Raw genomic sequence first — 27,343 nt, 5'->3', positions numbered from 1 at the left:
ATAATTTACTACATTTGTGTTTATCAGTGTGCCAGAGAATGGCAATGTTTTCCATCTTGGTCAAACATGAAAGTAAGAATTTCATTGTGCTCTTTACACAGGATGATATGACTACTAATACTATATGAATCTGTAGTTTTACTTGGGTCTACTTGTTAAAAATAAAGTAAATAAATAAAATACTTTCACATCTTTTGAAATAGTTGTCAAGCAGCTTTCTTCTGACATATGATTTCATTTCAAATGTCTTTAATTTCAGGTGCATCATATCTTTGTGATATCAGTTTGTAAAATATGAGGATCGTCCCTTTAAGCAGCCAGTGTTAACCAAGAGTCTTTACTTTTTTTATGGGTAACTTTTTGTAGAATGATTACAGGTTGCAGATGGAAAGAAGAATGCACATGGTTAACTCAAATTGCAAATTATTAAATAAATAAAAAAGCCTACACCTTTGTAATAAAATCCATCCATTCATCCATCTTTTAATTTACGGTTTAGGATTGTGGAAATATTTTATTTCCATGTATTTAATCAAGTTGCTGGATTTTCATAAAATGTTTTCCAATTTGGGCTGCACAGTAGTGATGTAATAACGACACTCCAACATCTCCCCTAGGTCCCAGTTGTCACTGTTTTTGTAGCTTTTATATATTCTTTCAATTTTACACACATTATCTCCAGCACTTCTGACCTCCTCCCTCAACCTAATAACACGTTTTTAGATTACGTAACAATTGCAAATTCAGAAAATAAATAAATAACTTAATTTTCCAAACTGTAAACCATTAAATGTTGGAATTCTTCACAAATGCTAGGTAACTCATTAAGTATGCACTCTTACTTAGGTGTTTTTGTCTATTGTGTAAATTGCATAGTATGCCACTTGTACAGATGGTCCACCTCCAGAATTTGAACAATTTAAGAACGATGAGTGACTTGGAGTGCTAAGCTAAAGAAACCTATTACTAAATTTATTATTCACCTATTACTTATAAGCAGGAAAGAAGACACTTGTATTTCCGCTTGTGTATACAGTGAGCGTGCAATCAGTAACCACTGCGATGAAATGTTCAGACTACTCCTTTTTTAAGCAGTTTATCAAATTTAAATAATGAAAGAAACAGCAGTAGAGGAAGAGCAAAAAAAAAACAAACACAAAACTTTTTGCAGTGAGCAGCATTTCACTTCCATTCTCTATCAAGTCACACCCCAAACTGGTGTAAAAGCATACAACACACTTTTTTATATTAAATAATTCACCAAAGAAAAAAACATTTTAAACTGCCACAATGCTACACTGTATACACAAATCTTCTAAGTGCATAACAGAACCACAGCTTCAACATCTGTGAACTAACTACTCAGAGAGAGGAATTTTCTTTAACTTTAATGTACGCTAGTCAAAATCCTTCATATTTCTGTTCCCCCCTTTTTAAATTAAAACACAGAGAGACAAATGTCAAAAGTTTAGTCTTTAGGAAGCATGCCTGTTTCTTACAGGATGACTGATTTTCTCCATGCTCTGAAGCGGTGGTACTGCACTGACTTGCTCTTCTGTGGTCTCTGATAGAGTATTCTGTTGTACATCAAATTTATTTTCTGTCTCAATGTTCAGATCATCCTGCATGCAGAGACTCATCTCCCTGTACTGTGCACTTTATAGCAGTGCACATCTTTTGATTAACATTCCCCTAACACAAATTCCATGAACCTTAACCATATAACTTACTAGATCTGGCACTTCTGTAAACTCTCAATTTAGCCATTTCTCTCCTGTCATGGAATTCTGCATAGAGACCTCTTGACACACAGAGACACCTCTAACTCTTCAAGTGTAGTCTCTGTTATCTGTATTATCAGACTGCATTCTTGTAGAGAACTGAGGACTAATCAATGGTAACTTACTATGAACTTATCTCATGGCAAAAAAGCTCAGCTGGTGCCTTTTCTGATTTACCATGAGGGGTGTTACAGTAACCATATACAGTAGAAGATCATCAACACAGTGTTGAAGTGTCATATCATCTAATGCTCTGTTCTTAGCAAGAGATTTCATGACAATCTGGACTAATCTCTCATCCAGGCCATTACTTACACAGTGATATGCAGACAATCTGACATGTTTCACACCATTTTATTTCTGAAAAATCTCAAGAGTCTTGGGAGGTAAACTTAGGTCTTTTATCAGATTTGAACTCCATAAGTAAACTATAAGAAGCAACAAGATTCCTCAGCACTTCAACAATTTAAGTAGCTGCAGTAGAATAGATGTGAATAATTTCTAGACACCAAGTACATGCCTCCATTACTGCCATAACCATCTGATTGTGATCAAAGTCTAAATGTATTCTTTCCCATTAAGCATTTGCCGACGAGTTGTAACAGGTATGCTATGCAGTTGGTGACAAATGGTGCATAGATTCACTTTGTGGACCATCAGCATGAGACGTCTGACTAAAAGTTTAATCTTAACTCCAAATGGCTTTCATACAACTCAGATAGTAATCTGCCTTGCAATGTCACATCTATACTACTACAAGTAGGCCTGACAGTGTGCAATTATCTTCAATAGTTAGCTCAAACTTTCTTTGAAAATATGGCCTCAATCTTTCATCCTGCCTATATGTTGGCCAGCATAACATCACAATCTTTTTAAGCATTCTTAAGACAATTTCTTTCGATTTCTAAGTTTCTTTTGTAATATCTCTCATGGCAGCAGATAAAGATACTGTGCAATCAGAACTGGATACCACACCCTCACTATGTTTCACAGGTAGCTTATATAGTGTGTTAGTCTTACTATGCTACTTACTCTAATCTTTTACTCTGGGTTTTATACTGTATGTACTGAATATGGTACTAGAATTAGAACCCATCTTTGCATCCTCGCAGCAGCTTGGGCCAGAATACTTGTTTTAGGGCCAAGTACTTTAAGCAGGGGCTTATAACCTTTCAGTAAGATGAAACTGAAACTCCTACCATACAAGTATTCATGAAGTTTCATGGCATACTAATACTAATCCTAAGGCTTTATTCTCTATCTGAGAGTAATTCTATTCTATTTATGACAACACACAGGATACACAGCCAAAAGGTTTCTTGCTTCCATCTTTCATTTGATGACATATTACACTGCCCACTCCAACTGGAGATGCATTACAAAGCAGAATGAGCGGTAGCTCTGGGCTATACTTGATGGCAACTGTACTCCTTACCATCTTTAAAAGCACACTGACATTTCTCAGACCAAATCCATATCGCATCTTTGCTTTCGTTGGTGGGTGATAGTGAACAGGTGTGGGATGAACAGTTTAGCAGGGCTACAAAAGACCTAAACTCAATCACACTAATAGGAACAGCAGTCCTTTCAATAGATGCCTTTTCTTTCACAGAGTGGATGCCAGTAGCAAGTATTACATTCATAAATACTGTAAGACACACTATTCTCCGGAAATGAACATCTGTCTGTTTTGACTCCATGTTTGTGAGATTGTAGTAACTTAAGAACTTCTTCTAAGCTTTGCAGATAAGCCTTCCATGTCTCCCTCTGTTAGTATATAGTCTAAATAACAAATCACACCACCCATGCCATGAAAGATCCTGTAAAAGGAGTACTCTCAAAGGATAAAGTAGCTTGGTGCTTCTGTAGGAATAGCTGACATACTCTACAATCAAAAGAAAAAGAAGAGTGGATGGAGTAAGTGTCAGTTGGAAAGGGAGGTTGCCACTGTAGCCGCTGCCACCACACATATGTGACCTACCAGTATAGTTTGTTGGGGGGAAAGAAAACAAAGAATGTACCCAGTAGCATCTATTTTATAGCAGGAATCCAGTCTGGCAAGGCAATGTCAAGGGTAAAATGGACTGGAAAAAAGTAATTGTAACTGTATTTGGTACAGTCCATACTTGTTGTGGTTGCAGCAAGATAAATCAGACTTTTGAGCTCTAGGAAGAGCAACCCAAAAGCAATAAAACATGGATAAATATTTTCCATGCCTTGGAAAATGTTGCTCGGGGGGGCACTAGACTGTTAGAGAGGTTAGGGAAGATGGCTTGGAAATCTCCCCACTTGCCAGGTGAGCACATAGAGATCCCACAAGGAAAACTGGTGTCCGATATTTTATATTAAACGACCACAAGGATTGCTTTGGAAGCACCACTAGACCAGAGCCCAAGGGATAAATGTTGGGCAAGAACTCATTGTATTAGAAATTTTGTACCAAGTGCTTTGGAAAAAGTTAAGTTTTGTCGGTAAGTGGAAGATCCTCTTTGTTGGTTGTTATGCATGGTATTTGGATGGTAAGCTGATAGACAAGCTCCTTCACAAGACAGACAAGGTATGAAACATGTATATCAAGAACAAGAGTTTCTTTCAGTTTCTTGGTTTGGTACTTTATGTTCTCCCACTGTTTTATCCCTCCCTTCGAATTTATTTTGTCTAATAAAGCTGTTATTTTTGATAAAGAACTCTGTACTGTTTTTTTGTTTCTATGTGTTGCTCAATTATACTTTATACTTGTACTTGGGTCATGAGTGCGCCTTGCATATATTTGCTTGGTTCACATATTCTTCCTTACCTTTCAAATATACACTTAGGCCACTGATATGACCCATGGCTGGACTTATGCATTACCGGAAATATTTTTGGTCTATATATTTTGGTTTTATCTCATTTGACATTTTTTGCCTTTGTGACATCTAATGTGTGTTTAATTAATTTTATACTGCATGCAACACTACAGTGGAATAACATTCATTATGAAAGTGTCGGTCAATAATATATTTAACAGAAAAAATATTACCAGAGGACTAGGTTACTCAGATGTCAGAGAGCTTTTATATATGTCTTTTTAGATAGACTTCCTTCATGACCTGGAGCTGACTTTCCTTTAACCAAACACAGGGATTGAATTATGCCTTTAAATTATGCTACATCAGCTACACTGATTTATTCTGAGATATGGAGTAATTTACACAAAATCATCAACCCAGCAAAATCACAAAATGTCAGTCAATCCTGCATATACTGTATCAGCCTGGGGACAAATATGGACCTCTGACACTATTCTCTAAGAGAACCATTTGTAAGGCATCATCAACTTTACAAATTTAAAATAAAACTCTTCAGCCATGTTTTAATTTGTTCATGTCACATTGATTTTTGATATGCACATGGCAATTTTCCAAATAAAATGAGGTCATTCAGTCCATCAAGCTCTTATTGGTATATCCCAGCAATAGGTTTCTATATTATTACCTGTACAAGGTAATATTTAAAGGTTAATCAAACCATCAGTTTCAGTCAGTTATGCGACAGAGCTTACGCATTAAGTAGGGAGGGAAATGCTTCAGCTTATTGTTTTTCTCCCATACTCCAAAAGAATGCAGAATAACTTAAATTGACCCTGTATGAATGAATAAGTGTGGGTGTGTGCATAGGCGTGCGCATAGGTGTGTCCAGCTATGAACTAGTACCTATTCTAGGACTATTATCTGCCTTGTTCTCAATAATTGCATGCATGGTAGGCTCTCTTCACCAGGCAATTTCTTTACTATCCTGTATAATCTGTCCTTCTGATCAGATTAGAAGGATACAGTATACTTTTTAATTTGACAAATAAAACCATTTGAGAATGATAAATTAAAATTGAAACATAGCTACAGACTACTTTTTTCATATCAATGTCTCAGCAATGATTTATTAAGTTTTTTTTTTTACAGTCTTTCCTGGATAGCATAATATATACTGCTAGCGTCTCAAAACACAGCTACCTTCTTCTATAGCCAATACTTAAAGATTCATCAAACTAACAGTTTCAGTCAGTTACTCTCTTAGGATGACATAAAAAGTGCGGACATGTTTTTATACAAGTCTGAAAGTCATGTTACATTATTTATTATCAAAACATTAACTTTGGTTACTGCTTTAGTTACTTACTGCCTTCTTATTGAAAAAAGCCTTTACTTTTAACAAGGACTGCAGCTTTTGCCTTCAGTTCCATTCTGGGGAAATCTGAAGTTTGTGTCATCCCCAAAAGAGCCCTTGTGGTGTTAGTTAGTGTTATAATCTCCTACTACAATGAAGCAGAAATAGGAAGCCTCCAAAATCCCACACTAAAGGTCAGATCTGCTCTTAATTTTGGTGTGAACCTACTGGAAAGTCCTCTCCCTCCCCCCCACAATGCATAGACCCACATTCAAAAGGCAGGATTTCAGGCATTCACAGACCCAAAATAAGGCTAAAGCTTTTAAAGTTTAAAAAATGTTCACCAATATCAAAAAGGAGAGAGGAAAAACTGTAAAACCCACTGGCCAACAGGAACAAATACAAATATTTTAAATATTTACTATAAAGAATTTTTAAAAAGAACAAAAATGTCTACTTAGGAAAAAGAGAAAAAAGAGGAAAAAAATATTTTGCTACAAACCACAAACCTAAAACAAATAAATCCAACAAGCAGAAATGTTATATTGGTACCTTATAAAAAAAACAAAACCAGGAAATCCAAACAAAAAATGAAAGTTAAAAATCCAGAGTCACAAACCAGCAATGCTGAAGCTAAAGTTACAACTGCCACTTCTCATACAGTTGGCGTAATCTCTAGCAGCATCATCAGATGGCCCCACCCCCTTGAAACTCAACCTTAATGGGACAAGGCTTTAAGACAAATAACATGAATACATTCTTACTACATTACAAAACTGAAACAAAACAATTAATAATCAATTTCATATTAATAAAAACCATAATAGTAAATACACTAAATACAATACAATACTAAACCATGAACAGAATTAATAACAGGATATGAAAACTTACATTTAAATAAAACTAATAAAGAAAGACTAAATAAAAAAGTAATAAACCTGGACCGAGGCAGTAACTTTGCCTGTACCACAACAGTCAGTGAGAATCTTTTTTAGGGAGAAAGGACTTTATGTGATTCTTTCAACAATGATTTTTGAGTTTTGGTATATTGTTTTGGGGACATTCAGCTTTTAAACCCTATCCTTTTGTAGATTTTTGCCTTTCCATTTCTCAGTCATTTTTCCCTTTTCACTACCGTTTCCAATTTGGTAGTACACATTTAAATCAAAGAACACAATCTCATAATATCCATCCATCCATCATCCAACCCGCTATATCCTAACACAGGGTCTGCTGGAGCCAATCCCAGCCAACACAGGGCACAAGGCAGGAACAAACCCCAGGCAAGGTGCTAGCCCAACGCAGGGCACACACACACACACACCCACAAACTAAGCACAATGCACCTAATTGCCAATGCACCTAACCTGTATGTCTTTGGACTGTGTGAGAAAACCGGAGTACCCGGAGGAAACCCACACAGACACGGGGAGAACATGCAAACTCCACGCAGGGAGGACACGGGAAGCGAACCCAGGTCTCCTTACTGTCTCCTACAATCTCGTAATAAACCCATCAAAATATATTTAAAATATTTGTTTTAAACTTTTGAATATATTTGAATATATTTCTGTCCATTTACTTCAAACTTTAAAAAAATTTTTAAATATACTTTTTAATACTGTATACAGAAAAAATGGACATACTCTATGGATATTTAACAAAATTACAGAGGAGCTTTCTCTGAAAACCCTGAACTTGATAAAGCAGGTTTAAGAACATCATGGGTATGGTATGATATAGTAAAGGAAAAGGCTCTTGTGGACACCTCTTCTCAAAACATACAGTATTATCTGAGCAGATTCTTTGTAACGTGGACCCACAGTATAATGTTTAATTCTCTAATTCTGTTTTACTCTGACAATAAACATTTTTTGTAAACATTTAGTCTGCACTTTATTCTTTATCGTACTACTGCATCACTTTTCTACATCCCATACTTGATTCTCTATTGTGCAACTGTATACTGCCAGCACTTTATTTTATATCGTGCTACTGTAACAATGCTATTGGAGTATCCTCCTGATTTAACTAATGCACTTAGTCTCAGGCAGTTAATTCATTTTAACATTATATTATGAAAAATATTAATGTTAAATAATCTTACATGCCAAATCAAAAGCAAATGGAAAATGTTGCAAAAAACCACACCATACACCCTGGTAGTACTACACTTTAATTTTGCAAAGCTGTTTAGCATCCTACACTATTCAATGCTCCACATGTACCTCAGGCATGATGGTGGCTCTTTTACTGATCTTATAAAGCTAACTGAAGTGTGGTGTGTTCATCTGAGGAGGTCTTTGCCTGCCCCCAAAAGCACTATATGGATTTTGTTCAGGGGCTCTTGTCTCCAGAGATGGTCATCTTTGACTTTTAGAGTTTATAAAACTAACAACTGCCTCGGCAAAGATGCTTCTGTAATTTTTAGTATTGTCAACATGTTGTGTCATTCTTTCGAGCAACCAGTTTAACTTGTTTTCAGATACATTGCATACAGATAATTATCACAAATATGAAGATGCTATAAATATACAAATGGCAGATCATACTAGCAAAGAAGAATATTAGCAAAGCCCTTTATATCAGTGAAATGTTTCAGGATATAAAGTTATTATTGGGCAGTTTTAATCTTAGGTAATTTCTCTTAGCTTCATTCCTAAGCATAATTCTATTCCCCGTACAGGGAGGTTCAAGATTAAGGATAGGTCCCTAGTTCACAGTCTCTGTTTAGTCCAATAAGACCTCCCCTTGTTCATTGAGTATGCTCTCTAATAACCCGTCAATCTTCAATTTATCCCTCTACATGGTCTCAAAAAGGTGGGGATCAAATAATAATAATAATAGCCTCAGCGCCTGCCAAAGCAATCACTTCTGGGATATATCAACAGCTGGCAGATGTTTGCATCAAATACAGTATTACCCAGTTTTCAAAGCCTGCTAAAGTTAGTATAAAGCATTTCAAGATTGTCTACAGTTATTACATTCTTTCTTATCGATAACATTTTTACTTCCACTACAGAAAAATGTTGTCTTCATCTGTCTCTACTTATTTTGCAAGCAACAACAGCTGCTTGTCATTCTATATGCTAGAAAATGATTTGCAGTGCCCACATGATTCTGTATACTTAATGTTCTTAATTTTATTCTTTACTCATTTCTGGGTAACCAGGTGAGGTTGATTCTCAAAATGCAGCAGGGAATGAAAAACAGCACCTTCATTTGCTCTTTACTGCCAGAGAACCCACTCGCCCAGTAATATAATGGTTTCTTTAGAGGGTGCTGCTCATATTGTTCTTTTTCCTCTGTACAATTAATACAAAATGCAGCAAAAAAGAACTAAGAAGGGTGATCGTATTACTTCTACTTTTAAGTCTCTTCATTGGCTGTCTGTTATGTTTAGAACAGACTTCATAATCCTTACCCTAACTTATAATGTTATGAATGGATTAGCCCCCCCTTTTACCTTGCTCACTGTTTTAGTGCTTTAGTAAACTCTTCTAACATAAGATGCACGCTATGCTTTGCTTCTGAGAATAAAGAAAATTACTGTTGGTGGTAGAGCCTTTAATTATAGGTACCATAAATGAAGGAATGATCATCCAGCAAATGCAAGAAATGGCCTGTCAATCTTAGCATTTAAAACAAGTCTGAAAACCGGTTATTTTAACATGTGGGTGACTATCCTTACTAGAGCAGCTGGTGGAGAGTACAGCCAACAAAAGAAAAACACAAGGGGCAAACAAAATATACAAGCCAAATAAAACTTCAAACACTTTCACAAAATCATTTCAACACAAGGATTCAGCATATGAGGAACAGCACATAAAAGTTAAATGCTGATGTTTAAATGCATTCAAATGAGTTACTCATTAGCTCTTTATATTTTCTGATCCTGTTTATACCATAGGATCATGGAGATCTGCAGCTTATTGAGTTAGCAATAAGTTCAGGATTCACCCTGGATGAGATACCAGACTGCTGGAGGACACAGGTACGCACACATCTACTGTCATGGTATTGTGATACGATTGAATTAATCATTTCTCAAAAGACAAATTTTAGCAAGGTGTGCCTGAGAAATTAGAGTGAAAAAGGCAAAGTCATAAAAGGAGCCAAAGAATCAAAAAAGCCCTGAAAACACTAAACAGAACTCAAAGCGAAAAATTACCAAAGCTAGAATCCTCTCTGCCTAAAAATACATTCCCTATTTAGTTAATGAACATTGAAATATTGTTTTGTTTTTTATCCACAATCATGGACGCTGAATGCAGTGCACAATCGTTTTAAATATCCTGCAGAAGATGATGTCAAAATAATGCAATTTCAGGGGTTCATATAGCAACAGATCTTCATTGCCAACAACATCTCTCTAAAAATGACAGCACCCACAAAAAACAAATTGGTGTAGCATAAAAACAAAAAAAAAAATATGAAAAATGTCAGCTAAAATTAGACAGAACCAAAAATACAAAAAAAGAATTCATAATGTTTCAAAAGCTTTAAAAATTCAGAAAGAAAAAAAAAACTATCAATTTGTAACATGTACTGGGCCAATTTAGAATTGTTAGTTTGTCAGGCACATCCTTAGCATGGGGAAGAAAACTCACCTCATAAACATGGATGGAAGTGGTGAACACATAAGAACTGAACTTGGTCCTTGGGCCAGACAAGAAACAGTGAGACCCTGACACTACATTCCCAAAGTGCAGTGGACTTGCTAGTGTGGCACCATCGGAGGGGGTGATACCCAAATGACTGCCCATAAAATTTTGGTGCAGTGTTTCAGGTAGAAATTAGCAAGGTGGACCATGTTTCCCCTCGACTCCATGAAATGACTGAGCGTTTTGCGTGCCATTAATAATCGGAATTACCATGCATAATTAAATGGCCTGCTATCCGTGCAGTGCATTGTTTAAAGTACAATCAACTCTCTGTAAATGAGATCTATTCATTAAGTCACCCAGGAGCCTGTGAGGTCCTAATCTGGCTGTAGTTAGCACAATGGGTGACACTAACCCTAGTGACACCACCGCCAACGTATCTACCACTGATTTTCAATATTTCACCTTTTTACTGTCTTTAACCTATTACATAAATTAAATTTTAATTAATGTCGAGCACAGCTAAATGTTGTGCTGCTGGATGTTGATAGTAGTGCATCGCCGATTTTTATACTGGAGAGGTGGAGATGTCTTCTAGTAGTCCCAGAGTACCATTGCTAATCACAAAATTGCAATGCTTGTACACAAAAAAAAATACAAAATGGTGGCACAAATATATTGAAAAAAATATCGCAACAACCCAGTTCATAACAAATGCAATGTATTATAAGCATTATTAAACAGTTTGGAATGGGCTGGGGCTCCGCCCCTAGTATATCTTTCCTGTCTGGGATTGGCTGGGATTCTGTCCCAAGCCTTTCAATTGGTGTATTATGTACCCCATGCTTCTCCTCTCCATGCCTGTTACTATGTAATGCTTATTATGCAGCCGTCCCAACAAACGAGGTGCAGGGAGATAAATTAAGGGAGCTCTGATGGGACTTGACTCAAGCATTGCATTTCATACCTAGGTGACAGGTCATCTGACCTTCCTTATTTCCTCATTTCCTCACAAGGCTTGGAACCCTGTTCAAATCCCAACTGTACAACACCTGTGTGGAGTTTACACGACCTTCTCATGTTCATGTGCGTTTCTTCTGCAGTCTCCGGCTCTCTCCCACAATCTGAACTTATGCTCTCATGTTGAACTGCAAGTCCACTTTTTGAGTCATTTTGTTCATTACAACTAATCGCTACATTAATCAGGCTTGTGACATAATCATTGATTAATTATTAGATTGTTTGTTTTTTCAAGAGTAATTGAAAGCAAATAAATGTTTTGGTCATATTCTTGTATGTTTATGTGAGCTATCTTGTAAAGAAATACCATACTTAAGTTGCAATAGAATGGAGCAATTAGAAGTACATGCACTGTGCCACCATGCCATCCACTACAATAATAGAAAAAGCTGCTCATTTATCAGCTGCTATGGAAATGGACACTCGTATTGTCTGCACACATTGTCATTTCCCCACATGCAAGCAATGCTTGCTGTAGCTTGACTTCACTATTGTTGTATGTGCCAAAATGTCCACACTGTCACACTTATAATTAGGCAAAATTTCTAAAGCTGTACCTTCTGATCATCTCCTCCCCTGTGGAATTTGTCAAAACTCTTGTTTATAACAGTGTTTTCAGCAGAACGCTTTGTATTTTATAGATTCAGGTAGAACACAAAAGATTTCTTTTATTTAATTGAGCTCAAATTTATGAAAGATTATTACTAGGCATAAAAATGTATTTGGCTCATGTAATATGTATCTTTCTCTGATCTGTATTACAAACAGAGTTGCTGGCATGGCAATTGGCTCACATATTTAAAGAGGGTGAGTTTGAATGATTAACAACATTCAGCTGTTTATGTTTTTACAGTGTGTTGAGAAACGGCAGCAGATTCCAAAGCGGTAAAGTTATACACTGTATAAAGTATCTTTACAGCCTCCATAGGCTTACCATGAGTGATGTCAATCACTGTTGCCGCTCTGCTTCCCTGCAACAGACGTGAACAGCTGAATGAAGTTCTGGAGCTGGAAGGTTCTCAGATTTCTACCTTTTGATAAGGGCAGCATGCAGAAATGTAACTGAGGACACAGATTTAGTGATGAGCACACATACAGGCTCCACCGTGTACTTGTGGTAAGCTCTTTCTTTGTGAAACATAGAGCATAAACTCTAATTATACTGTATGACTAAATATTGGAATTTTTGAAGCACCCATCTCTGTTGATTATACTTTAAGAATCTCTGTAAAAAGTAATTTGAAGCACTAACCTCAATGTCTGAACTCCACAATTGTGAACAAAATTTTATAATGGGTTATAGAGTATGAAGCCTCATCAGCAAAGCATACAGTTTAGTGTATAAGTGACACTAACGGTAAAGTATCTGTGGCTCTGCTTAACCTGTGATGTTATGTGACACCAGCTTTGGTGTTGGATTGATTGCAGCTCCAGAGATACAGAACTGTTATTTTATATAGTTTGGGGATAGAAAACTGAAAGGAACTGTGCTGGTGTGCCCTCAGAATCATGTGGTAGATGGCAATCATTTTAGATAGATAGATAGATAGATAGATAGATAGATAGATAGATAGATAGATAGATAGATAGATAGATAGATAGATAGATAGATAGATAGATAGATAGATAGATAGATAGATAGATAGATAGATAGATAGATAGATACTTTATTAATCCCAAGGGGAAATTCACAAAGAAGATTAATCTAGGTTAGGCTATGGTTCATTATATAACTGTAATAATAATACAAATAACAATAATTAATACTATTTATTATAACACCCCTCAGATGTTCAAAATGCCTACTAAAGGATGAATGAACAAATTGTATGTAATTAGACTAGAATGTGGAGCAAACTGTTTTGGCAACTGAAAATTGGTAATTATATATACTGCCATGCAGATCCTAAGCAGTGAGTGAAAGCTCAGTATGTAATAAATATGAAAACCTCAAAAATAAAAGAAATTCCCCAAAACCATACAAGTCTATAACTCTGTTGCTATGCTTGCGTGATTATGTAACAAAGAATCACGCCTTCAGGTAGGTAAAAACCAAACTGACAAAAAAAAAAAATTATGCCGACAGATGGAGGCAGGCATTGACTTGGCAGTTTATGCCACACTCAAAAAGCTACGCAATACTGTACTATTCCTGCTAGGATGGAATGGCTTAGTTTGCTGGATCTACTGGCAAAGAAAATGTATGCTTGATTTTAATGTCATCATATCTATCTTGACATGATTTTGTTTGGGTTAGGACATATGTGTAGAAAACAGTGAACTCTGAATTACTCAGAATAACATAATTTTTCTACTTTTACCAATAAGTAATTAAGAAAAGAGAACCAAATTGTTAAAAAATAAGAATCAGTCGTTACAGACCTCTTACAGCACATTCTAGTTTTGGTTCTACAGCTTTAAGGAGACACCACCATGAATCTGGACATTTTTCTGCTATCTAGCATCAGTTGTAACATGACATAAAAAGTTCTTTCAAGTAGACATACAGAGTATTCAGTTGAAATGTCCTTATTCACAAATTAAAATTCCCATTTTAATATTCTTTTAACGCAGCACTTTCCTAAGCAATTTTACTTCAATCAATATTTATTTTACATATTAACGCTTGCAATATCCACAAATATAAGGTTTCTTACAGAGAAACCACACTAGTTAAATCACTGATCAAGAAAGCTAATTATAATCAGTGGTTTAATGCCCATTTACCAGGTTAGCTGCCCCCCAGTCCTCATTCTTTTTCTCCACCCTGTGTGGTCTTGGGCATGATTTTTCTGTGAAACCCAATTTTTTAAATTTCATCTGACAACACCTTAAGCCATGTCTTCAGTGGTCTTTCTGTTGGCCTCATCCCCACTATCTCCATGTAGTCATCCTCTGCCTTTGCTCCACATACTCAAAGCACGGTAGGTGTTGGACTGAGGAGACAGCTCTTCTTTCCAGCTTTGTTATGCTCCACCTTCACCAACCATGTCTCACTCCCATAGACCACATGTAGTTCCCAGTATTTCTTACATGCACCTCTCACCCCCACTATCACTGCTGTGCCCACACTTCTGTCAGCACTCAAAATGTTAATTAAGTGGCAGAGCTTCCTTACTTCCTCCAGAAGAAATTGACTGGCAACATTTAAAATCACATTCAATACAACAGAATTCTTGCACACTTTGTACAGACAATTAATGTGTGCCACCTACAGACCACCCTTCCTATTACTACATTTTTTGGGCACTCACTTCCAACAACTCGACTGAGTTCCTTCCAACACATTTACTGTACACATGGTACGGCCATTCCAAAAACCAAAGCAAATAACTGCACAGAAACTGAGTAAACTAGGTAATACTTTTAACAAACTAATAATCACTCCAAAATTCTACAATAATAAAACAGATAAACTAGAAACATAAATTTTTTAGGGGGGGGGGGGCATCCAAAAAATCTAAAAATTTGGAATCAAATGAACATTTGAGAAACTTTGACAGGCTCTTAAGGTAACATAATGTGAAAATATCCTGCTCAGACAGGGAGAGCCACTGACAGTGAGAGGGAAGTGAATGCCCCGATATTCAGACTCAGGCTTGATTAGGCCTTAAATAGGAGCTCACATGACTGCCCTGATAGTAGAACATTGGCATGATTAGGGAGAGATGCCCCATAAGGTCATTCTTTAAAACAGAATAAGTAAATAAGAAAAAAAACCAGAATAATTAAATTAGAAAAAAAATGAACAAATAGTACAATAATAATAAAACAAATACATTTAAAAAGCAATAAATGCAAATGAAAACGCATTACAATAACTCATCTCCTTGGTGTTAACCCTGAGCATGACTTTGGCTTGGAATTCTATGTAACTACTGTGAAGTCAAAGTCAGACTCGGGGTGATCTGTAATGGTCCGTTTTACAGGATTAAGCCCAAATAACTCTCAGTATAGTATTTTGCTGCCATCTGATGGATAAAATAACATTATGCTACAGAAACTCCTGAATATTTCTATGCATTTTGACACTCTGGTGTAACTCATCGATATTCATGAGTGGGATGTAGCCTTCAATCAAAACTCAGAGGTGTGTAAATGAGAAGCAGTAAGGCCAGTTTTACAACAAACTGAAACTGTACCTTTAGTTGAATCAATCAATAGTACTGACAATGCGAATTGGTCATCAGATGTTAACACCAATAGTGAAATTGATGCATACGGCACTGCACAACCAAACCGCCCAGTGAATTCAGTCACCTGAAAGTTCATTGCGCAACTAGATGTATGCCCAAAAGGCAAAAGGATTGTGATCATGTAGTAAGACAAATAAAGATGTTAGCCCCTAAGCATTGTTCATGTCTGAAGAAATATGGGAGTCAGTAAGCCTTGCACTGTGGTGGCCTAAAAACAACATATGGAGCACATTAAACACGGCTCTCACATTCTACCCTCTCATGCACAAGCAACAGGAAAAATATTACAAGAAAAGTGTGCAAAGAAACACGTTTCTACTGTTCCTACTTCGATGCTGGGATGTGCATTGGTGACTATTTCAAAACATTTCATGCATAGGATGTGTACTAAATCTGCATCTGTACATCAGAGAACTCGAGACATACATTTCCTACTGTATTTATGTTGACGTTTTGAATTTACATGTTTCTGTTACATGTAATAACATTTTTATTGTAGAAAAAAATACATTTTTTATTCATTTTACCGGGAGTAAACATAATACTAAAGAGGTTAGTACAATGTGAGAACTAAAAAGAGTGAGAATAAACCTAAACAAAGGTCAAGGAAAAAGCACTTGCAAAGTCCTGACACCTTTGCCTCAAGTAACGTTGGCAACTGCTGGATTACCTGTCCTCAAGGGTCCTGGGGGAAAGTGACAAGTGCCCACCCAGCTCACACCTTCTTTCTTTTAATACTGTCACTGTATTTTTCCCTTTCAAGGCACCCTGCTCATGTATGAGGCCCTGATGACAACTTTATTTTTTTTTTTGCACTGGTACGATGACCCCCATTGCCACTACTGGCACATATAGTAATAACTGCTCTGTTGCAGAGCCCTGTAATGCCATCTTTTCCTGGCTTGCAATGCTTGTGCTGAATAAGTTGATGATGTACATACATTATGCGTATGCATAAAAATGGAAATATTCATTGAAGAGTGAGATATGTGAAGTATATTTCAGCAATTTTTGGACTGCATGTTGTGTCAAAACTTTCTTCCACTCGATGCCTGATAAGATGATTTGGTGAGGATCAGCACTGTGGTAAAAAATAACAAAGAAGCACGTAATTTTCAACATTTTGCTTTTATTGGATTTTAATGAATTCCTTTTGCAAACTTTAAGGGAACACAGTATTAGTTCACTTTTATTGCTCTCTCTCTCTCTTCAATACCTGAATTCTGGTGTTAAAAGTAGAGGGTTTGCCAGTTTGCACACTGACCCTATCAGATTGACACATTATGAGAATTCAATAATGGCAGTGGTTTCAGTTTTGAATGCTACACATGCATGCCACAGGAAAAGCTGTAAAGTGAGTAATAGCTTATTATTTTACTTGTAAATGTGGACTTGCTGTGGAAGAAATAAAGAAAATGAATAAGTTGAGGGGTGGATTTGAAATACAAGAAGGCTGCAAACAAAAGTGCTCTGTTATATACTACACTGTAAGAAAACAACCGAGAAGGTCAAAGGTGGTCCAACCACCAGGTGAACTAAGCGGGTGCCTACTGTGCTCTGGTTTGAAGGCATTGGAAAGATGTGTTACTGTTTGCATAGAAGGATACAGTCTGCAAAATGTGATTTTTGAAGGATTCAGTTGTTTTACAATAATCTGCTAAATGGTTTTGTTTTAATTGTATGATTTTTTTTCCGAAATTGTATTTCACTACTGCAAGTTTAGCTGAGTGGGTAAAATTGCTGGCTATTTTGTGTGTGCTCAGATGAAAGCCTTTATAACATGTTTGAGAAGAGCAGAGGCGATAACTGTGACTACATCCAATTAAAACTGAAATAAAATTATACACTTAAATAGTATTTATTTTAATTTTTGTCAATAATATCTGACAACACATGGACGTAATCATGAGGAATACAGAACATGATTAATGACTTTTACTTTCAGATTATATAGTAAATATATGAATAACTGCCAATACAAGCAAATTAATTTGGCCGCGATGTCCTTGACTATATCAACCCAATTATATGCAGACAGAATGGAATAAACATATTGTGTTTCACTATATAATGTTATATTCCAATAAGAATCCAGTTTGTACTGATTGTAATAATCACAGTATTCTATAACAGAATAAATGTAATAAGTCTGAGGCATTGTTGTGTAGCGGTTAAGGCACTTGATTGGAAACTTAAATCACATCACTTGCCTGGACTTAGGGTTGTTTAAAAACAAACATTTGAACAGCTGAAACATATGCTGATCTTGTAAGAAACCTTGGATAAATGAATTAGCCAAAAATACAACAATTGTAATAATTAACTGGTGAACTTCAACTGGCATCATAAAGGGTTACTTCTTACCATGAGCTTGAATTGGTTTAAGCAGGTTTAAAAATGCCACATACTATGTTATTGAAGTTGACCAACATGGTAAACCTTTCCTGTTGAAATGTACAATAAGAGATCCACACACATCTTAAGGTTACTGCCCTGTCTACAAGGTGGAAAAATAATGGACTTCACTTTCCGAGCTACATAAATCTGACTAGTTCAAAGGATATCTATCACTCTATTCAATGCAGAACGAAAGCATCATTGAATTGCCTTTAGCATGTCGTTACCCTAATTCTCTTGCACTACCCCCTTGCCTAAAATTGTTATCCATAGTAGCAGTTATCCTACTTCTTGCACCAATAGAGCAAATTTACACCAGACCTATCATCAGTGACAATTAAAGCCACAACTTAAAAAAAAATAATTTCTCCCCGAGAGAAAAAAAGGACCATCTTGATCTGCTGAGCAAAATCAACATTTCCTGAGCCCAACAGGCTGTTATCATTCTTGTTCAGTCACTTTTAACAGGTTCTCACCTCCTATAATCTTGACTTTAGCTTGAGAGCATCCTACATGTCATAACTTTCTCATTGTTTCCTACTGGCATTCACACGCTTCCTTGAAGTTGAACCCACAACACAGGGACTCCAAGCCCCCTTGCAGAGCGGAAAATCATAAACCTATCCTTTAGCTACACTTCATACTCTCAAGAAAGTAATATACTTCTTTTACATGGAGGGAGCATTGATATCTCTACAACTCCCTTAGGTTAGTTCCACACTGTTATATTTTGATTTAAAAATGGTGTTTTTAAAGGAAAACAATCTTTCTCCATACTAATGTTTTCACATTGTTTACAAATGTATCTAAGTCCACAATAAAACAACCGAAAAGACATATAACATAGATGTTCGCCTACACTAGGCAAGTACACATCGGTGGAAAAATCTTTGGAGGGGTGGTAAACGCTGCTGGCCACAGTATTTATCACAAAAATGTAGAGACCACTAAACTATTTGCCTTTAATGCATGTAAGCAGCATTTTAACTTTTCTATGCCGACTATGTTGGAATATAATTTTCTTCCTTGAAGGGTGACCAGTCAGGGAATGAGACATTGTAGTGAGCAGGATCCAATCAGGGATGGGCCATATAATAAGCATGAACCAAACAAACTGAGTCCACGTTTTTGTCCATTCCACATTACAACACTGATGCTCCGATTTTAGAAATATATAGGTCTGGAGGGTATTTTCAAAAGTCTTCATTTTTTGTGGGGGGGGGGGGGGGGTATTTTGGATGAAAGGCAGAAATGGAGACTAATATCTGCATTTGTAAACAAAAGCATAAGAGTGTAAAAATTATGTTTTCTGGTCTCACACTAATTTCCCTGCCACACCTATCATCAATGTACCCTGTCTGTGCTGTGCTCACTGTACGTAGCCTCCCTCTCTGGACACAACCCACAACCTTTTATCTCCCAACACAAGCAACACTAAAAAAATTAGCAACTTTAAACTGCTTTCAGTATGAAGTCACAAGAGGAAAATACATTTGTTGCCAACTTTTCTGTCGATAAAGGGTTGGCTTCCAAAGAAGGAGTTTTTTTTTTGCAATTCTGGCAAAAGTTATCTTTTAAATGACTAGTGATATGCAGATGTACTCTATATTACACCACATAATCCTTTCCAACAGGCAAAAATGTTACTTGTCTCTGCAGTATTTGGAGCTAAAAGTCAAAGGGTTGGAGGCAAGTCTGACACTGAAGCAACTACTAACTGAAATTTCTGAAATTCTGAACGTTTCTTAAAGGAAAGAATGTTTATTCCATTCCAGGCAAGATTTTTGTCACAACAATGGCCAAGAAATTTTTTTGGTAGTCTGTAATCAATTATAAAGGATAACCTATTGATTTTGGTAGCACAGAAGTGGTATTTCTAAGCTTTCACACGCATCCTGAGGTGTAAGGAGACAAAGAAAAGAGTTTTCAAAGAGGAAAGCATGAGAAAGGTTTACAATTAAGATCCTCCTATGAAAATCGCTTCTTGAAATAGGAAAAGGCAAACTGCGGTGGACTTTTGGGACATTCGTGGGTCATCACCAAAACCTACGGATGATCAAAATAATAAAAGGGATGTTATTAAGAAAAGAAGTAAACCATAGGAGCAGGGAAAAGAAGAGTACTTAAAGCAGGTGAAAGTCTAAAACTTCTGGTCCCATGAAACACACATAAGGTCTGACCATTCCAAGGGGTAGTGAACCCATTAACACTTTGCTGTTCTCACCAGAAACAGGTACCTTCCTTCCTCCTGTCTGTTGAGTCCTTATCACCGCTACCTTCCCCATTGTACTGGTTGGAACAGGTCTGGGAACAATTTTGGGTAATCCTTCATAAATTCTTGCAGGTTACCCAGCTACCATTAAAAAGCTCTCCATAAAAAGTCTCCCAGCAGCTTCAGGATTCGTTGCAGGCTCCCCATGCTATAAAGTGTGACTGAGACAGCCAGGCTATCTGTACTCTCCCACTGTAGTCATGCAAGTACATCCACCAGTGTCCTCTAGTGGCCTGGGGAACATTTACAAAAATTACAAAATTATCATCAATCACATCCTTTACACTGCACTATTTTCAGAAATTACAAGTAAGGTTAATTTTATACTACATGTGATCCTGGAAAGTAGAAAATACCTAAAATATTTATATTGAAAATCCAGTTAATTCGATTCAATTTACAAGCAAGCAATTGGGAACAGGGAAATACAGGATCATTAATCTGTCAGCTCAAGATAAGGACACTCATCTTCTGATGTCATTTGTAGCTCATAACTTTCCATTGATGATACCTCCAATGTTTCTAAAAATGCATCTTTTCTGATGTTGATTGATCAGTTTAAGATTTAGTCTTAGGTAGTCACTTTTACAGATCTAAAATCTGATTTCAATAATCCCATAAGGCCTTGTAAGGACATATTTTACAGATGTAAATGTAAGTATAAATCCTCCCTTGGAATGTGGCCATCTAATCAGTTTGTGTCAGTGTGAGCAATTCTGCACATTACTGAGAAATTCCCCAGCAACACACTGCCTGCTTGCTAAGACATTGGCTGCTGTCATATTCTGCATTATACATAGGCAAAACATTACACACAAACATTATGACTGCTTTCTCTATTACATGTGTTATTGATGGTGGTACTGAAATTTCAACAAAAAGAAATATTTCAGAAAGACACAACAGGAAGCACATTATGTCTCCCTTGTGACTTAATCTATTGATTAGCCTAGCACAGAAAGAACCTTTGCGGTAGAAGAAAAAACTTAAAATGTTGTTTCCCAATTATACTGTAACTTATATAAATATATACTTTCATTGAAACGTGTTCTCAAATGCTGTTAACGCAGGCTGAAATTATGAATGTCTACTATCTTTACTTTTACGGTCTCAGTGAGGTGAAGAATTTCTGGCTTCTCATTTGAGGCTGAAGAAATGGACAAGAAGACAAGTAGTAGTGAAAGAACCTTTGGTGCAATACTGTCATTGGTTCTGTTTTCAAAAAGTACAGAATGTAAGGTAAAAATAAAACTTATACCCCGTTTATCATTAATGACTGTCTAGAAAAGCCATTTGGAAATTAGGCTACAAAACAAACTACAATAGACAAAGCAACCATTACTTATAAAGCCAATCCCCATATTACTGCAATATGTACTGCAGATATATCAAACTCAATTTCACCTGATAGTTTCTTAAGCTGGAAATAAGGCAAAGTACTGGCCAGGTTTTGTCTAGGTCATAGAAGTTGAAAAGTTGAAGTAAGAAAGCCAATATCTGACAAATACCTATATATAAGTTATCAATGTAAAGGTACAATATAAAGGATAGCACTTTTGGGGGTAGACATGTTTTACACTAATGGCCTACTTAGAGCCAATTATAACCAATATAAAAATAAATCATAAAAAAACAAATGCATCTTGAGATAAGTCAAAAATAAAAACTAGCTTCTTTAGTTATACTCTCTCAGAGGTTACAAGAAATAATTATGGTGAGCTCAATGCGCCTGGGCTTAATATCCAGCCTCATCAATTTCTTTGAGGAGTTGGTTCATTCTCACTGCATTTATTATATATGGTTTTTACCTGATTTGCCTGTTTCCTCAAAAATCTTGAAGACAAGAATGTTAGACTAATTGGCATCTATTCATTTGCTTAAAAGGAGTGACTGTAAGTGTGACCTGTAATGGACTTATGTCTTGTTCAGAGTTCACAATGATTCAGAGATTACAAAATTGCTTTCCACAATATGTTAATTTGAAAAGGAAGGTCAAAGGATGGATTGACAGATGTACAATAAAAAGGGAGATGCTGCTTACTGCTTATATGGTACTGTACACAGCCTTTGGGTTACTCGGTGACGCTGATGTAATCTGAAATGCATGACTCCAATTTTTCACAGAAGAGGAGACTTCTTTACCATGGAGGTATGAGAAAGCATGTGATGTTTTAGGTCAGATAATTGAAAAAGATTATAATTTCATTAGGTTGTGAGATTTAAAATGGCATGCAACAAAGAACCAGAGTTTTCAAGAGCCACATTTACTGTATAATCCTCAATCCAAACTTGATGCTCTAACACTGTGGACAATAGTAAAGCTAAAGTTCATCATGTTAAAAAGGCCTATTAAACTATTTTGTAAATCTGCCCTGGATTACAAAGTACTGACCTGTAAAATTATACAGAGCATGATATATATGGCCTATGACATCTTCATTATAAAATTGTTAGGCAATAAAGCTCTGAATGATGGATGCTGTTCCTATATTAAGTTTGGAGTTTGAGGTAATTTTATTTTCTCTAGTTTGCCAGGAAGAGACTTCAATAGGCTTTGGTATTAATCTTATATTTAAACAGATAAGGTTTAGGTTCACTTTATATTTTTCCAGAAATATGTTAAATTTCTTTCAGGCTTCCTCCATTCTTGGCACAAGATATCACATGGCAAATTCATTCAACAATGGCAAGACACAAACTTTCACATATTTAAAATGGATGGATTAGTTATTTAGAAGTAAACTCTTACCAAAGGTTTTAAGAAGTGCCATGGGCAAATGCACCCTTTTGAATTGTTTATTTGCACATGTAAATGAATGAGTGAAGTTTTCTCATATCCATAAATTTAGCAAGTCTTGGCAAAATACAACAACACAGTGTTGTCTGCTGCTGCTGCTGCTGCATCATTATGGTAGTATTAATATCATGTGAATATCTATTAAGCACTGTCCTATAACCCTGATAGCCTGCTGAAATGATGACACATTACAATGTTTGGATATTTTTAATGATTAATACAGCTCATGGTAACTGCAAAAAGCAGATCTATGGACAGATATTCTTTGAATCTCTGTTTACTCTAGGAAGAATTTAAAGTAATACACTTCAATGCAAGCAGAAATCTTGGCCAACCGTCTAAGGCTCTAGGTTACAGGTAGTAACTTTATTAGTGCACGACCCAGAGACAGGTCAGTTAGTCTATCTGAGCTCCCAATGCTTGAATCGTATAATGTGTGCTGTAAATGTAACTTGCTTTAAAAGCATGTGTAATATGAAAGGCAATAAGTAAAATTATGAGGGGATGTATTAGAAAAGGTAAAAAGTAAAGCAAAAATTGTTTGATCAGCTGAACAAAATAAAAGGCGGGAGATATCAGTTTACTTGAAATTACATGTTACCTACCAGGACACCACAGACCTCAGGAAACATCATATTTGGCCTTTGCTGCATACAAGAATACTCACAATTCTGTAATGTGCCCACACTAGTGCCAGACAGCAGTCAAGTGTCCAAATTTGATACATGCAATACTGCAAATAATATTATAATTGGGCAGATGACTTTAAAATGGAAGGAAAAGTAATTCATAAGAATCCATCCATCCATCCATTATCCAACCCACTGTATCCTAACTACAGGGTCACGGGGGTCTGCTGGAGCCAATCCCAGCCAACACAGGGCACAAGGCAGAAAACAAACCCCGGGCAGGGCACCAGCCCACCGCAGAATTCATAACAATGCCTTTGCTTAATTTGCTAAGCAAGCACCACCAACATCACTTATAACATAATTTTATATATATATTTTGCAGTGACTTCATTTAACCTACATATAAATGAGTACTGATTTGCCCTTTATTCCACATCTGACATGAAACTTTAGTCCTCCCACCACAGGCCACATGCAGTAGGAATCTAAATGGCTGATATTATTTTCACATACAAACTACTGTTATTCCTCAACATGAATTAACAATCTACAGTAAAAGATATCCAACAAAATTACACCAGTACAACAGAGCATGGGTTTACACTTAAAACTTATTATAGCTCTCACCAAAGATCTGAATCCAAATCTTGGTCATCACTCTCTCAGTCTTGCCACACACTGGACACAAAAGTTGTGCTATTTTGGGGGGATGTGATGTCACCACCTCACTGTAATAGGTTAACCTGCCAAATACATGCACGTACCATCACTTGCAATCCTTGTTGGTGATGCCATTCACATCTCAAAACTTTTTCAGCAGTGCGACTCATCACAAACCTGTGATGGCAATCCTTATCTAGCTCTCTCCCAATCATCCTGGATTCAACACATCAGGGTTTCAAAAGGCTGAGCAAAGCACATCTTCTGTAAACCCAAAGATCCAGCATTGGTTGTTATCTTTGGAGTCAGTGCTGTCACTACACTGTAAAATATTCTCATGTCAAGCACCATTAGAAGTCCATACTGAGCAGAACAGTATGCTCAGAAGACAGAGAATTCAGGACTAGTGAGGATGTGTGATTTCTGAGTCATTTAACAGCAAGGAATGGATGACCTATATTTAATTACAATGACAGACCTTGGAATTAATTTGTGATGAAATGTAATCACGCCATCCTATAATTATTTATGTGGTGATGAGCATGCACAGAGTACAATTAAGTTTTGCAAATGCACAATCATTGCTATGCGAGTAAATAGTTTAGATTCAAGGCGCTCCAAAACAGACTAACGCCTACATGCAAGTGCACTTGTGAATTGAAACTTCTGGTCCTAAAGCAGTGTCCATCTCTATCTGGCACTGTATATAGTATGTCACCACCAAAAGAAAAATGGAGGCAAGTCTTAATAAAACTGTAGCCTAAACACAATTTATTTTAACCTCCTGGAGAAATAATGTGATTTTGAACAGCTTTAAGGAAGAGAAAAATATGTAGCAAGATAAGTGTATTACATATAATGGTGGGAACTTTGCAAAACTTGACATTCCATCCATCCATTATCCAACCTGCTATATCCTAACTATAGGGTCACGGGGGTCTGCTGGAGCCAATCCCAGCCAACACAGGGCGCAAGGTAGGAAACAAACCCCGGGCAGGGCGCCAGCCCACCGCAGAACTTGACATTCATAAACTGTATATATTATAGGAACATAAATGTAAAGAATGGTGTGCAAGAGTAAATTAAATTGAATTGAATGTTGTAAATACTTAATTGCTACATACGTATGTATGTATGTATGTATATATCTATGTATGTGTGTGTGTGTGTGTGTGTGTGCATGTGTGTGTATATATATATATATATATATATATATATATATATATATATATATATATATATATATATATATATATATTGTATATACACAATCACATACAAAACAAATGAAATCCAACAATAAAAGTATATGTACCACCAGTGCTTCACATAAAGGAAAAATCAACATGAAGAGATGTAAATTGTAAAGCCAGAAGAATGTTCAGTAGATGGTTTTTTATTCAAGTCTTATTCCATCACAAGTGTAATGTCATTAAACGATTCAATATACTTTAAGCAACAGCTGCAAAGGCAGAAAGAAAATCATAACAACATATTCAGACAAGAAAAATAAAACACTCCTAAGAGCCCCTATTGTTAAAGCAGCTGCTGCAGATTACTACTGCATAAGAAGAGCAAGGCATCATCTACATTCACTTAGCTCCTTGTGATCTTCAGCCGCTAACAACTATAATACGATTATTTCAAGTTATCCTTTTATAGCTGAATTCTGGAGTAAGACACTATACACTACACACTGTACTCTACATCTCTACTGCCAAACAGGCTGAACTGTTTGCATACCTGTTTACCCTGTGTGCCATACTGTAAGCCGCAGTGCAATAAATAGGCTCCTTTCATCATTTTACACAAAGTCATTTTAACAAATAAGAGAATACACAAGGCAACACTCAGTGTTCTGGGTATTATGTGATTTGAGATTCCAGCTATTGCTTCCATCCAGAATATACAATCCTCCTACAAAAAGAATGGCTTCCCACAGTGCCAGCATCATTCTTCAAGAGGCAGGGGAAAACATGCATTTGGCCTGATGTGCTCATGCAGACAGGGCTGCCCGGGCATAATGTGATGCCAGTGCCTCAGCAGCAGAAATAAAGCCTAAGACATTACAGACTGCAACATGAGAAAAATAAAAGCATAGAGGTCTGTACTTACTGTGTCTGTCAGTCTCAGTCCTTGTGCACGTTCCTGGATTTGTCATTTGCTGCTGGCTGCCACAGAGAGTTGAGACACTCCGTACTCACATTTAGCAGCAGAGCGTAGTTCACACACTCACTCTCTCTCTCTCTCTCTCTCCCTCTGTCTATTTTTCCCTCTTCCCGGCTCACTCCAAGGTCAGCAGAAGGATCCCACTAGCACTCTGGCTCCTCCCACTGAGCAGGCTAGTAGGCTTTGCCAGGCCCTTTCTCTTTTTTTTCCTCTCTACAGACAGTACACCATCATTATAATTACCATCATAAGCCAGATTAACCCCCTTACTACTGAGCAACAGCACAGACAGATTAACCCTGCCTCTCTGTTCCTGCTGACAGGATGATTTCAGTCTACAATGAATTGAACAAAACAGAAGAACACAATATTCATTCCTCACATTTCTTTGCTAAGTCTGCCATCTTGCAAGAAGAGTACAGAGTGACGCTAATCCAGGAGACGTGCAGTGCCTGCCTGTTTTCATTTCGAATCATCGTCTCATTTTAACTGACCCAGTTATGTAGTCATGTGGAGAAATGAAAAACTTCTACTTCATCCAACATTCTGCCAGGGATTCATAAATAAACATGTTTAGTATGCACTTATTGCAGAAAGAATTAGCCTTACCCTATTGATCAAAGGAATAAGGTTTTTATGTAGCAGGAAAGAACAGAGTTCAGAAGA

At 36.6% G+C, this 27,343-nt stretch overlaps 1 protein-coding gene across 10 annotated transcripts in view; it reads right to left on the bottom strand.

Moving 5' to 3' along the window:
* The window catches only part of mical3a (microtubule associated monooxygenase, calponin and LIM domain containing 3a), a 431,263-nt gene extending 404,229 nt beyond the window's left edge, over positions 1–27,034 (bottom strand). For 3 of the 10 annotated variants that reach the window (XM_051922886.1, XM_051922891.1, XM_051922904.1), the window contains exon 1: positions 26,624–27,033. The gene's annotated coding sequence lies outside the window, so the exon portion shown is untranslated. Of the gene's footprint in view, positions 1–26,623 lie in introns of all 10 variants that reach the window. The other 7 variants (XM_051922897.1, XM_051922895.1, XM_051922908.1 and 4 more) reach the window with 4 other exon arrangements.
* Between the last annotated feature and the right edge of the window lie 309 nt (positions 27,035–27,343).

The sequence above is a fragment of the Erpetoichthys calabaricus genome, chromosome 1, assembly GCF_900747795.2.
Source record: "Erpetoichthys calabaricus chromosome 1, fErpCal1.3, whole genome shotgun sequence".
NCBI classification, from domain to species: Eukaryota; Metazoa; Chordata; class Cladistia; order Polypteriformes; family Polypteridae; genus Erpetoichthys; species Erpetoichthys calabaricus.
Note: the sequence above shows the minus strand (reverse complement) of the source record. Positions and strands in the feature narration are given on the sequence as shown.